General features: G+C 44.3%; 1 protein-coding gene across 2 annotated transcripts in view; it reads left to right on the top strand.

Moving 5' to 3' along the window:
• Positions 1-5,419: 5,419 nt before the first annotated feature.
• The window catches only part of Smpd3 (sphingomyelin phosphodiesterase 3), an 83,397-nt gene continuing 74,286 nt past the window's right edge, over positions 5,420-14,530 (top strand). Inside the window, exon 1 of one of the 2 annotated variants that reach the window (NM_053605.2) lies at positions 5,420-5,575. The gene's annotated coding sequence lies outside the window, so the exon portion shown is untranslated. The remainder of the gene's footprint in view (positions 5,576-14,530) is intronic. The other variant, XM_087595338.1, reaches the window with a different exon arrangement.

Genomic DNA, 14,530 nt, shown 5'->3' with positions numbered 1-14,530 from the left:
CAAGGGTGCAGAGAGGAAAATGGCTGCATTTCAAATTCATGGCATTTCAAAGGCATGAATTAAGCTCTAAGTTCTATATTTGGGGGGGGGGGAAATCAACATAAGTTCTCTAATTTATGTTCTAAACTGAGAAAACAAATCGTTGCTAAGAAATGAAATTTGCAAAAAAAAAATTTAAATTTGTTTCTTAAACACATTTTCTAGTTGATATGCATACACTTAAGTCTACAAACTACCCTGAAACATAAATTATATGGATTGCTATCTCTGAATGTGGTTGGTACAGCACCACCATGAGTCTGCGGCTGCATTTCCATCTGGCTAATTTTATTCCTAGGCGTTCTTTTAGGTGTGCCCAAAACGGCCCTGAGTGTAAATGATGTTGACACAATAGTTCTGTGAACCGTCTTCGAAAGCTCACTGCTTCTCTTTTCTACACACTCCCAAATGCTAGATAAGAGGACTTCCTCTTACTGTCTCTTGGTCTCTATGAGGCTCACATCAGAGGGCTCTGCACCATCTATACTCTTTGTTAGCTTACCTCACACTGTACAGTTAGGATTAGAGATGTCGCCTTCAAAGCAATTTTCCTGACACAAGCTTGCAGTAACCAGACAAACTTGGTTTTCAATCCCACAATCACTTCTGCCCATACTAATCCCCCTGCCCCTCTCCCTGCCCAGAGCTACTTCACCTCTGAGCAACATCATGGACTCTACCCATAACCACATTGGTGCCCCAACACACCAAAGACCCCATTGCCCCATGTCCGCTCCATCCTGCTCTGCTTCCGCTGGGTGAACTGCAGCTTCCACCTCTCTTTGGTCTCTAAATCTCTTGATTCTCTTTATTGTCTCAGAAAGCCAAGCTCACCATACCTTTCCCAGCACTAGTGGGAGTTTGGAGAGAGATCATGTTGCCAAAGATTCTGAAGGTCCTATGCCTGTTGGGAAGCCTCTGGAGATCACTTTTAGGTTCTCTTCTCTTTTCCACAGCAGCTACCTTGAGTATTTTCCTCACTCTAAATTTTCCATTCTTCGCAACCTCCTCCCACTGGGCTCCTGGACACAGCCTTGATTTCAGCATTGAGGCAGAAACAGGCCTAGCTACTACACAGGACTATCTCCAGTTCCTTTCCCCTCCCCTCCCATGTGATAGGAAATGTTATCTTCCGTCTGTGTGAGCACGCTCAGGACATGGCTGGCACGTATAGGTCAGAATACAGCTTGCTGGAATGTATTGTTTCCTACCATGTTCTTCCCAAAGACTGAACTCATATCATCAAGTTACTCTTTGCAAGGCCACCAGTGACCCTGTTGCTAAATTGGGAGTAGGGACAGTTCAGAGCTTGGCTTTGCTAATCCTGCGTGGTATCACCCCACCCCAGCTTTGGCCTCTGTGGCATAGCATTCTCTGATTTCCTCCAAATCTTTCTGTTCTTCTTAGCTTTTCATTTGGAATCCTCTTCCTCTGCTTGTTCCCTAATTGTTGATAACCCACAAGGAATTTGGGTTTTCTCTTTGACCCCCTCTAGTGAAGAATTCAATTCATCTCCATAGCTTTAATGATGACCTATCTTCTAATAAGTTGATAATTTATCATTCTATCTCACTAGACCACCTCCTGGAGATCTCACCTGGACATACCATAAGTAATGAAAATTTACCTTCTTGGTTTTATTTATTTTAATTCATTTTGAATGACTTGTTTTTATTTTGTGAGCATTAATTGGTGTTTTGCCTGCATGTGTGTCTGTCTGAGAATGTCAGATCCCCTGGAACTGGGGTTACAGAGAGTTATAAGCTGCCGTGGGTTGGGAATTGAACCCTGGTTCTCTAGAAGAGCAGCCAAAGGTTTTAATGGCTGAACCATCTCTTCACTACTCCTCCCTTTCTTTTTAATTCTTCTGGGTTTTCTGGACAGATTTTCTTTGTGTAGCCTTGGCTGTCCTTAAACTATCTCTATAGACCAGGCTGGTCTGAATCTGTCTGTGTACTAGGACTAAAGTCATGTGCTAGGACTAAAGTCATGTGCCACCATTGCCTGTCTCTTTTTTTTATTTTTAAAGACTTACAAAAATAGTTCTATTTACTTAGTTATGTGTAGGATTGTTTTGCCTGCATGTGTGACTGTGTACTGCATGCTTACCTGGTGCCCACGGAGGCCAGGAGAGGATGTTGGACTCCCTGGAATTCAGACAGTTTTGAGATACCAGGTTGGTACTGTGGTACTGGGTCCTCTGCAGGAGCAACAAGTGTTCTTAACCATTGAGCAATGCCTCTAGTCCCCTCTGCTTCCCTCTTTAAGGAGGGGACTAGCATGACATTCTTCTGGAATCTTCTACAACTCCAGCTTCTAGGCACCTAGAATTCCATTTCTTTGGGGTTCTATACCCTAAAATTGTCCCTAAAATGAGAAAGGAGATCTATCGACCATTTTTTTTCATGCACTGGGCACTTTTAACTTGTCCAGGTCATCCTCTTCGCTCCGAAATATCATCACCTCCCCTTCTCTGGTGAGAACATTGAGATGCAAGGGCTTAAATAACCTGAGGAAGTCATGCAAGTGCAAAGAGAGGGGAGGGAGTCAAACCCTAATTGCCCTGGGTATCATCACTCCCCGTTTCTTCAGTCAAACTGACATCTGACAGCACAAGAAAAAAAACATCTAAAAGTAGAACAACATTTGTTGAGTCTTAATGTATGTGAAATACTTTACATAAGGCAACTTTATCTATTCCTTGCAACATTTTCAAATAAGCAAACTATAAATTCCAGAAGGTAGTTTCTGTAAGGTCATCCAGCCAGTAAATGGGTTTGAATTTCCCCACCTGTACCCTTACTAGCTTCTTCCTAACACCAGTAAACAGCATTGTATAGCTGAAGAAACAGGTCCAGCCCAGGGTCACACACCTAATCAGAGACAAAATCAGGATTAGGACTTGGCTTCCTGACTCCTGCAGATTCTATTTAAACACCCCTAGGGGTTCTGGGAGAATCCAGGAACCTTAACTTTTTCCTATTTAGTACCACTTCCTGAAAATTAGCATAACTTTTGGGGGAGGGGCAATACTGGAGTTAGACAAAGGGCCTTGTACATGGAAGGTAGATGCTCGGTCATTAGTCTAATTTCCTATCCTACACTACTTTTGAAGGGCTCAACTGATATCCAAGGGTTTCACCTCTCGCTCCAGGTGCCTTCTTTGATGGCCTTCTGTTGATTTCTACTATATGGCATAGTCCTATTCTCCTAACAGCCTTTGACTCTCTGTGTCCATAGACTTGGAAACTGAGTTTCAACACATCCCGTTTCCCTGTGCTCCTTGCAGTTGTCTCATCCTTAGTAATGAGGCCGTGTCTATTAAGTCAGCTCCAGTGGCCCTCCTTCATGATTTAGTCAAGATCAAAGCCCCTCTGCGATGCTTATTAGAGGTTCTGTTAGGGAAGAATTTAACATTTTATTCATTCTTTTGCCCTAGCCTTTGTTCTGCATGGGGATAGCAGGCTTCCTTTTTTCAGGTTCTGTTTGGAGTAGTAGTCTTTCCAGTTACTTCCTTTCCCACTGTGATTTAACTACACATATTATGACATTCTTTCCAGGGGTTGGGGATTTAGCTCAGTGGTAGAGTGCTTGCCTAGGAAGCACAAGGCCCTGGGTTCGGTCCCCAGCTCCGGAAAAAAAAAAGAACCAAAAAAAAAAAAAAAGACATTCTTTCCAATGGTTTTGTTGTATACACCCTAAACTTCTGTGATGACAAACAAAGTATGGATGGAATTAATGAGACATCTAATCAGTATCAGAATCTTTACTGGCGATTCAGGAGGGAAAAATGCTACCTAGCAAGGCAGGAAATCACCGTGGAGTCCTATGATGCTGAGCAGAGGGTTTAAAGGACAGCCAGCATCTTATTTCATGACTGACAGGTGAGAGAAGATCTTCCCAGAAAGGGAGTGGGAGGTAGGCATTTAGACATAGAAAGTAGGGCCAACAGTTAAAATAGAGGAACATGAAGGACTGATGACATTTAGTGGGGGAATTGACAGGAATAGCAGGCACAAATATATTTCTCTAGAACTACAGGAGTAGAAAGACCCTGAGGACATTCAGGCAAAATCCCAACCAATCCTAAAAGTATGAATAGCATTTAAACATTTTTTTTTCAACCAGTAGCATCCTTCTAGTGAATATCTCTAGGAGTGAGAAACACCTTAGAAAATAAAGATTTTTGAAGGGGTATGCTGAAATTAGATAAACTGCTGTTCATTTTCAATCTATAGGTAAATCTCAACATTTGTTGGGTGCCTCCTGTATGTCAGATGTTGTAGACACGAAACTGTAAATATGAATAATACAGGACTTGCCTCTGCCTTATGAGTTTACAGTTTCATGAGGAAGATGGGTGTGTAAACATGCAAATAAAATAGGGGAAGTACAGGCTGACAAACACAGAAAGAGATGTCAAGGAAGTCTTCACACATCAAGGCAACATTTAAACTGGGGCTTTAAGGATGTTGAGTTGGAAGGCAAGATGGAGGGGATCAGAAGAAGACAGAAAATCAGTACTCAAGGCTTTCCAGTTTCCAAAGTTCAGAACGATGCGAAAGAGAGTGGAGTCCAATTCTCAAGAGACTTTCCAGCTTTGCTGTGAAACGTGGATTTGATTCCAGAGGCCCCAGGAAGCCCGTGAAGGGTTTTAAGCAGAAGCAGCTCACTCTACCAGAAAGTAGTGAAGGAGAGGCTGCAAGAATGTGGGGACAAAAAGGAAAGGTCCTGTAGCTCAAGGAATGTGGCCAAAAGTAAAAAATCTTCAGTGTCAGGATTAAGGCAAAAAATAAAAGTTCAGAATGAGGTGTGAAGGTCTCCTCCTGTATCCTTCTTTATCTCTGGTGGACAAGAACCAAAGCAGATCGCTCTCGGTTGGTTCCACCGAGTGCTGCAATGAGGCCGTCTCGTTACTTCTCTTCCTAGACAGGGAAACTGAGGCCCAGGATCCTCGGGTAGAAACAGAGAAAAAGATAACCGAACCCGTCTTCCAAGACGCTGACCACAGATCACTTGTGATCTTCTGAGGGTCCCAGGGCCCGCCCCACTTCCCCGTCCCCCATCCCCCAAGGGGCCGAGTTTGCTAAGGAAACAGTCCTCCCACCCTCCTCCGCGCCTAGTGCTCCTCAACGCACTCTGGGAAATGTAGTCTATTTGCTTGTCAGCCCGCAGCACTAACCCACTCCACAACCCTAAGAGACTACATGTTCCATCAGGCAGAGCAAACACTCGGGCGGTCTCTGGGGACGAGGTCCCAACGGAGGGACCGGAACCTCCCAATGGGCAACCTTCTGGGCGGATCCTGCGTCTCCATTGGCTAGGGCAGCTCGCGGGAGGCGGGGTCAGCGGAATGAGGCGCGGAGCTGTTCGCCGCTCCAGGTGCTGAGTCCGAGGGAGGCTCCGGATGCCAGAGCCGCGGCTGCTGCAACCCTCGCCGCTGTGAGAGAAGCCTCTGGGAAGCCCCGGTCGCTAGGAGCTGGGAGGCGCCGCGTGCGCTGCCCCGCGCCGAGCGCCCTCGTGAGCACCGTCTGAGGTGGGTGCTATAGGACTCGCTTTTGTTTTATTGAGGAAAGGGGGGCCTGGGGAGTTGATGGGACGTGTCCTCGCCGCACTTAACACCATCTGTCCGTGGAGCTTGAGGACTGACTGCGGGCCTCTTCGTGGCCCAGTGCCTGAGGTCGGAGCAACCTCGGCTGGGTTTTGTCGTATGGTGAAAGTGTGTAAGGTACGAGGGCTGGAAGACCCTCTCCAGTCTCTCCTGGGAGAGCATGGAAAAGGCTTGGAGTCTCCTTTTCCCTGCGCCTAAAGTCGAGGCTGCTTGGGTTGTTGAAGATGGAGAGACTGTTCTGGGATAGACGGACCCTTCCTTACAACATCTTCCTTACAACACCCCAGAGGCTGCAAACAGGGATTGGGATGTGATTGATGAGACTCCTCCCCTCCTTTTAGACTCTCCTAGGTTTCCAGTTGTTAGGGAGACCCTTCCCTTTGCTCTCCTTTGCATCCTAGGAAATAGATAAACCCAGGCGCTCCCCTTACCACTTGCTCACAGTTGGGTTCTTTGTGGGATATTTGTTTTTGAGGAATGGAGAAAGTGAGGGGCTGGAGGACTCCTCCCCACCCTGCTCCAAGCACTGATGGATGCTCGGGTCTTCTGTGATGGAGCCGCACCTAAGGTCTGAATAGCCTGGGTGTGGGAGGTGGGAAGAAGTGAGAGTCTGAGGTACCCCTCCCTACCTGGGTCTTATTTCCCAGGCCCTCTCCATCTAGATCCAGGTCCCAGGCAGTACAGAGTGGAGATCATCTCTCTTGCCCCGCCACACCCCGGGAATTAGAGCTCCAGCACCGCGGCTAAGAGTCTAGATGGGCACCTGAGGGAAAGGACCGAGTGGTCTCCCTCTCCGCAACCCGCAGCTCCAGGCGACGTCCTCCGCGTTCGCGGATCCTGGAGGGATGCTCCGCTGCATGCCGAGCGCGCTCCAGATCTGGACGCCGGGATCTGGTACCCGGCGTGCAGCGGCTGCTCTCAGGTGCCCGGCTTTCGCGCTCTGCCCAGGCATCCACGGGAGGACAAAGCGGCGGTCGTGGCACTGGCAGGCGTGCAGGGCTGGACTGCGCGAGGGGCGCGGCTGAGGAAGGGGGGCTTCGGGCGCGGCACGGGTAGCTTCCACGAAAACGTGCTAGGAGAGGAGAGGAGAGAGACAAAGCGTGCTCGCTCCTCGCGGGCCCGCGCGAGCCGGGATGGAAAATCCCGAGGGAGGAGGTGGTTGTGCTGTGCTGGGTTCTGTTCCATACACTAGTCTCCGTCCCCACCCTCCAATCCCACTGCCAGTCTTGCCCCAAGAATGTGATCGATGGTTATTAGATCCAGGACTTGTGACCACGAGGGCAGGGATGACCAGGGGCTCTACTTTGCAGTTTAGGGGATCGGAAAGAGGCATGCTGACTAAACCCACTCAACCTCATGCCCCATCAACTAATTTAGAACAAATTAGGTTCTGTAGCTAGATGTTTTTATTGATAATGGTGTTGGTCAGAGCGTGAGTGAAAATGTGACTGGGTGAATGTATCTGTCCATGCTCCAGTATTCACGCGTGTGCTGTGCTGTGGTGAGTCTATGCATATGGCTGGGGGAGGGATGGGAAGGAGGAGGAAGAGGAACTAAGCATGGATGTAGAAGGTAGCGAGACAGTTACCCTTTTAACTCTCAAGCCACAGTTGCTGACCTAAGGTCCAAACGGGAGCCTTCGGGATGAAGGCAGCTTTAAACTGCTTAGGGTCTAGCCTGAAGGACATGCTATATTCCAGTCAGTGAAACTTCACAAGAATGTGGCCCCCTCTTTAGCCCTTTGGGTACCCAAATCTGACCCTGCCATCTTCATCAGTCCTCATTCCATGGAGCATGTTAGCATGCTGTAGTGGGCTGCCCTAATGACCAAAATCTACATTATCACGAGTAAGATTTGGGAGGCCTGTCAGTAAAGTCTGGGAGAGCTATAGAGCTTTAGGGCTTTTACGAGTAATCAGTCACAAATGGAGACTCAGAAACACCAGGTACAAGCCAGGCATGGTGGCCACATGCCTGTAATCCCAGCACTTGAAAGCTGAGGCAGGAGGACTGCCACGAGTTAGGGGTCAGCCTGAACTCTATAATGAATGAGACTCTGTCTTGATATTCCTAGAAGATGAGCACATCCCTCTCGGCCTTATCAGTCCCAGCATCTGACCCAAGTTTCACTACCGCCATCACTTTTATGCCAAAGTTTTTTAGGTAGCTTCAAGATAATCTCTTTCACATAAAGTAAGGGGGTAGATTATGAACTGTGAAAGAACCAGGCAGTGGAAACACCAGTCAGCCAAGCCTACCTGGTCTTTTCCCCTTTAGTGTCCACTGCCAGCATCCACAGTGACCTCTGCTGGAAGGAAGTCAAGTCATAGCAAAATTTGACAACCATTAACTCCCCTGTAGTAAAGAGAGGCTCAGAGCTGATGTGGATATTGTTAAACCACACACCTTTCTGTTGGAGCTAATTTCCTGTCTACCTTTGGAGTAGATGTCCTTGCTTTTGTCTCATAATGTTGAGGATGGAAAACAGGACCTGGATGCCTACTAAGTAAGCACTTTCCTACTGAGGCACCTTCCTTCTTCAAGATGCCACTCTTGCCTATGGTTCTTTCAAATGACATTGAGAAGTAAAACTACTGCTGTCTTCAACCACATGGAAAAGTGGGTCTGGAGGCCTACAGTTGAGAAATCCATTTACTGGGACAATGCATAGAAAACATTGATTGAGTTCAGGGAAGTTCCGTTACCTTTCTGGTCTCTCTCACTTACCTTGCCTCACTCTTCCCTTTCTCTCATATTCCACTCTTATCTTTTTCTCTTCCTCGTTATTAAAGCAGTCAGTAACATTTTCAAAACCAAACCTTATTTTCTTCTCTGACATTGTGGCTTAGAAACTTCAGACATCTGAGGTTAGTAAACACAAAAGGTCCCTGAGCGCTGGCTCTTTCTAAGGACTAAGTGGGGAGATGGATGAGTCCTAAATGCCCACCTGGAGACATGAGTCTCTTCTGGAATTGCTCTGAAAGGATTTCACACTGTCACAAAATTGTTAGAGCTCTTCAGAGGAAAGGAGGTATTTAAATACCTGGCATTGTTCTTACTTCGGCATCCATGTGATTTGCATCGAACTATGTGACTCAGTATCATAAAGTAAAAATAGGACTTAATTTCTTCTTCGCCTGTTCAGAAGGTGACTGCATATAGTGTGTTATGTTCTGCATTGGCGAGTGAAAAGCTAAATCACCTCATAAATTGAACCACCTGATTATCCCTATCAGAGAGGAGTGTTTAACATCACCCAAGGCGATAACATTATTTTATGTTTCTTTTAATTCATATCTGAATCTATGTCTTGTAAAACATTTCCTTGTGCCCGTGCATTATTGCTTTTACTTGAGGTTAATCAAGAATGTTTAATCCAGCTGGGCAATGGTGGTCCGTGCCTTTAATTCCTGTACCTGGGATGAAGAAGCAGGTAGGTCTCTGTTTTTTGAGGCCAGTTTGGTCTACAGAGTAAGTTCCAGGACAGCCAGAGCACACAACAAAACAAAAAGAAAACAAAACAAAAAAGAATATTTAACCCTTGTACAAGATATTAAATATCAAAAAAAAAGAAATTAAATATCTGCAGATGACAGGAAGATGGGGCGGCGTTTTGTTCTTTGCAGGCTCAAGAAAATTCTTGAAGCTCAGAGGAAAGAAATAAAGGACTCTAAGTTTGAAAATCTTATGGGTAGAGTTATGGTTTTCTGAGAAGAGGTTCCTTAAAAACATGCAGGAGGGCGGACAGGCCATGTTGAAAAGTCTGAGCATGAAAGACAGTGTCAGTGTGCATGCAAGTGGCAGTATTCATGTTGGGATTATCTCTGCTTCAATGCAGCCTTTCTTTAAAAAAAAAAAAAAAAAAAAAAAAAATCCCCGGGGATGAGGTAGCTCCTTCTCCAACCAGCTGCTCCTGAGTGGCGACTGGCTGAACAGGGAAGACTCGGACCTATCCAAGGTTCTGGAATGCAGGCCTTTGCCTGCAAGCTGCAGAGTAAGGAATAGAGCACAGCCGAGGGCCACAGCATCATAGAGGATTTCCCTGAAGTTGATCACAGAAGAGAATGGGAGAAAACAGAGATGTAGACGTTTTCACTGCACCGTTTTTGAATAAACCCATCAGCAATCCCTATTTAAAGAATTACAGCTAATAATAAATTTTCTAAATCAGGCTGTTTGCATGCAAGAGTGCCTTTAATCCTGGCAGTCCTGTGAGGTAGGTGCTGCTGTTATTCCTACTTTCAAGATGAACAAAGCTCTAAGGGCAAAGGGCTTTACCCGAGGTCACACAGAAGGGGCAGAGTTTAGGTTCCATCAGTTCTATTAAACTCCCAATCTATCCTTGTCACACTTCTTTTCCTACTGCAGAAGCAAAAATTGAAGTATTAGAATGTCCTGTGTAAAGAGATATCTAAATTTAGAGGAATGAAGTTAGGTATGAGCTAGCATTCAAACACAAGCCATAGAGTGCTTTCAAGTTCAGCGAGCATTTGCCCATTCTTGTCTTTTTCTGGTAAGGTTTGTTGCTTGAGCCTGGTTACCAAAGAAGACAGTGTAATAATAAAAGGTGTTCTTCCTAGAATGGAAAATTTTCACAGGAATTTAAGTCTGGTTAGCAATAAAGTGGTTTTTTTTAAGAAAGGAAGGAGGAAAAAGAGCATATTTGCTGGCTTATTTTTTTTTAAACACCAAATGCATTCAGAGCTGAGGGATATTGTTATCTATTCCCATTCTCGGATTTTCACATCAAAGTTCTTAACACCTACATAAAACTTCTCACTATTGTGGACCTCACTCAGCCAGTCTTGGGGAAACACCATGTTCCTGTCCTCACACCATCCCAGCCAATGCTCTGCCTTCACATGTGGCTGCAAGACTCCTGGCAATGGGCAGCTTGGAACTTTGAACTTACTGCCACATGCTCTGGTTTTCCCAGGGTGACAGTTTCAACTGCCCCCACCTTTCTACACACTTTGTGCCCAGGAACTTCCCATTTAGTGACTGTAGCATTCGATATTTAAAGTGGGTAAAGGGGAATAGACTTGCCTCTTCTCTTCTTCCTAGGCTGTAGTTTGCATATCACTCAGAAATAGCAGGCTTATTCTCTTAATAAAATGCTTTTTATCAAGCTAGGTCTCTGTCCCATTTCTAAGTGATTCCTTTTCACTCCATGCTGGGGCTTTACAGAGCTCTGACAGGAAATGTGGTTCCTGAGGGCATTTGGAGGCCACAGATTTGGCTTCCCATCTGTGTCTGCTCTGATTCATAGGACCACAGACAGATTTGATTGTTTTCTTATTTAGAGTCTTAGTTCTCCCCAGCATCAGAACAGCATGTAATAAGACGCCATTTGTGGAGGTCTCTGGGCAGCCATGCCTAGAATTGAGCACCACCCTCTTTGCTAACAGGATCAGGAAATAGTTTTGAATCCAAGGCATATCCTCCAGAAAGCATACACTATGAAGATTTTTATCCAATATAAAAAGGGAAACAAATATAATTAATTCCTAAGACTATTATAATTATTCTGGTAATAACTCAAAGTTCCCTCAAAGGAAGACTACGTATATAATCACTCTATAAATAATTCTCTGCCTGCAATGTACTAGGTACATATCTGGGCTCATGGAACCCAACCCCCAACTTGGCACAAGTCCAGACAATAAGAAATATTGGGTGGATGCAGATGATGAACTTTGTAAAGATGGGAAGTAAGTTTAAGTATCATAAACCACCCTGTCGCTTTATCATGAAGACAGAAGCTAAAGGAATTTGAAGGATTCTCTGACTAATTCCTGGTTGGTGGCAAAGATGGGTCTTAAAACACATTTCCTAACACTGAATGCATATTCTTTCCATGGGCAAATTATCCAAAGGACATATTTCCATCACCATAGCCTTATTTGATCCAATTCTAAAGCAAAACACAAATTTAAAGTTGAAACAAAAATAGAAAGTCTGCTTTTATCTGTGTCATTCAATGGTAGCCACTGGCTGACTATTGAAGAGGTTGTGACCAGGTTGAAATATTTTGATATTTTGATATATTGAATTAAAAGACATTATAAAAATTAATTCTACCTGACTTCTTTTTACTTCCTCAAATGCAACTTTTAGAAGAAACAACTCAACAGTTAAGAGCACTTGTTGCTTTTGCAGAGGACCCAGGTTTGATTCCCAGCACCCACCTGGTGGCTCATGACTACCTGTAACCCAGTTTCAGGGGACCCAACCATACATGCATGCAGGCAAAACATTAATACACATAAACTAAAAATAAGTAAATCTAAATTTTATTTTATGTATATGAGTACACTGTAGCTGTCCTCAGACACACCAGAAGAGGGCATTGAATTCCATTACAGATGGTTGTGAGCCACCATATCATTGCTGGGAATTAAACTCAGGACCTCTAGAAGAGCAGTCAGTGCTCTATATCTCTGAACCATCTCTCCAGCCCCCTAAATTTTTTAAATTATAACTATACATTTGAGTGTTGGTATATAGTTCAGATGGGTTCAGTGCTCAGCACTGTGAAAATGTATATCTATCTATATACCTGTGCATGTACATGTGAATATAATTATGTATTATTTGCATTTGTTGCCATGTTTATATTTGTACTGGATTAGTGCTATGCTAATTATGGGAGGGAACTTTTCCTTACAAATGGGTATTTATAAGTAATTTCTATAATCAGTTGGCCTGAGTTTGAATCCTGACTATCATTTAGGCTATGCATCCTTAAATTCTGTATCCTCATTTACAGAATGAGGGACTAACAGCCTCCTTGATTATGAGTTAAATTATTTACCACAATAAGTTCTGGTCTACAGTTAACATTAACTAAATATTAACTGTTGCTGATAATGGAGACATTTAGAATATTAAAAGCTAAGAACAACAGGAGAAAGGCAAGCAGGAGATTTTCAGATAGATCAAACAAAGATTTATTGGTCATTAAAACAAGACTTGAAAACATTTGCAAGTATAACTCATGAGTGGCTGAGATTTGGCCCCTGTTTTCTGGTGGCTGATGATGCTGAGGAAAATGTTCAAGCCATTTCCATAAGCACACAGTAAATAAACAGATTAGCTAACCACATTATGTACGTATCTTGACTTCTGCTAATGACTTGAGGAAGAGGATGATTAGGATGCCTGTGCCAGATGACTCTAACTCTCTTGGTCTCCAGGGTTCCTCAGGGGAATAAGAGCCTTGTGCTCTGGGGGAAAATTTCTGGACAGGAATCAAATACACCCAAGATCAAGACTGCTCTGCCTTGCTCTTGGCCTTGGCAAGAGTCTTAATTCCTCCTCTGTAAAATGGAGATAGTTGCAGCTCTCTTGGATGGTGTGCTGAGGAGAAAATTAGACAAATAGATGAAAACCCAGGGGCATGGAAGGCACTCCACAGTGGTAGCTGTTGCTGACTGGGACTTCGGTTGTTCTTAATATTCTTAGTAGAGAGGCATTCGGAATCTCCAGAGCCTTTTCAACACTTGCATTGCTTTATTACTCATCCTTATTCAGTCTCTGAGGGGCCTGAGAGAGGGAAAGGTTCACCAGAAAAATGTGTGCCATCATAGGATCTTGATATCTTTGAACTCACACAACCCAACTTTATGTTCTTTGGTCCAATGAGGTTTTTCTCTGGGATGATGAGGCAGGAAGCAAATGGGTACTGTTCTCCATTACACTTTCCTGAAATTCTGGCACGTACACCATGGCTGTTTAGGTGTATGTGACATGCAGTTTTGCTTTTAAAAGAAGGGAGAAACAGCAGGGAGGTCGAAAAACTTGATTCCAGAGCTCCAGAATGAAGTCCTTTTGCCCCTGGAACAAGCTATATCTCCATTCACTACTTGTTACCGTGACCATTTTGTCTTCTAAAAAGTCACCTGGATCAATAAATAACAAGTGATTCTGACCTGGTGGCCACACCTGTGAACACAGCACTTGATACATGAGGATGCCATGAGTTCCAGGCTAGCCCGGGCTACAGGGTCAAACTATCTAAAAAGTAAAAACCAGAAAGAAACAAAGAAAGAATGAAACAAAGAAAGGAAGGAAGGAAAGAAGGAAGGAAGGAAGATAGACAGACAGACAGACAGACAGACAGACAGAGGGGGGTGTGTTAAGGAAGAAAGGAAAGGAATAAATATATGTGAAAATTATGTTAACAGAGAACATTGGACTATAGAGCAAGTTTTCAGACTGGTCTCACAGAAAGTATATAGATGTCAGATTTCATAGGTTAACATGTGATTGGTTGGTTCAGGTAGAAGAGCCTGGGACAAGCTCTTGCCTGGTTCCTTTGCACCCTGACTTACAGGGACCAATTGTTGATGAGAAACTTAGGGGATAGCCAGGTCTTAAAACGCATGCTTTCTGAATGGGAATGAGAAGGGCCCACAAAAAAAGTAGACCAAGGAACAAAAACTGAAGTTACCACAAGGATACATTAATGCAGGTTGGCTATAGCAGTGAGAAAGATGTGGATTCCATTAAGACAGACTTCATCTTAAATCTAATTTTCATCACCAAATACATGGCCTCATGCAAATGTGCAAATGTGTTTTAACTGTGTGTGTGTGTGTGTGTGTGTGTGTGTGTGTGTGTGTGTGTGTACATGTGTGCAGAGGTCAAAGGACAACCTTAGTTACTTTTCCTCAGATGCTGTCCATCTTGGTTTTTTGAAATAGCTTCTCTCACTGGCCTGGTACTTGCCTAGTAGGCTAGACCAACTAGCCTGTGAGTCCTAGAGATCCATGCCCACCTTTTAAAATTAGGGTTCAAGGAGATGTAACTCAGGTCCCTGGCTTGCAAGGCAAACACTTTACCAATTACCCAACCTGAGTTTTAACCTTTCTGAGCCTC

This window comes from Rattus norvegicus, chromosome 19 (genome assembly GCF_021556685.1).
Source record: "Rattus norvegicus strain SHRSP/BbbUtx chromosome 19, alternate assembly SHRSP_T2T, whole genome shotgun sequence".
Lineage (NCBI taxonomy): Eukaryota > Metazoa > Chordata > Mammalia > Rodentia > Muridae > Rattus > Rattus norvegicus.
Note: the sequence above shows the minus strand (reverse complement) of the source record. Positions and strands in the feature narration are given on the sequence as shown.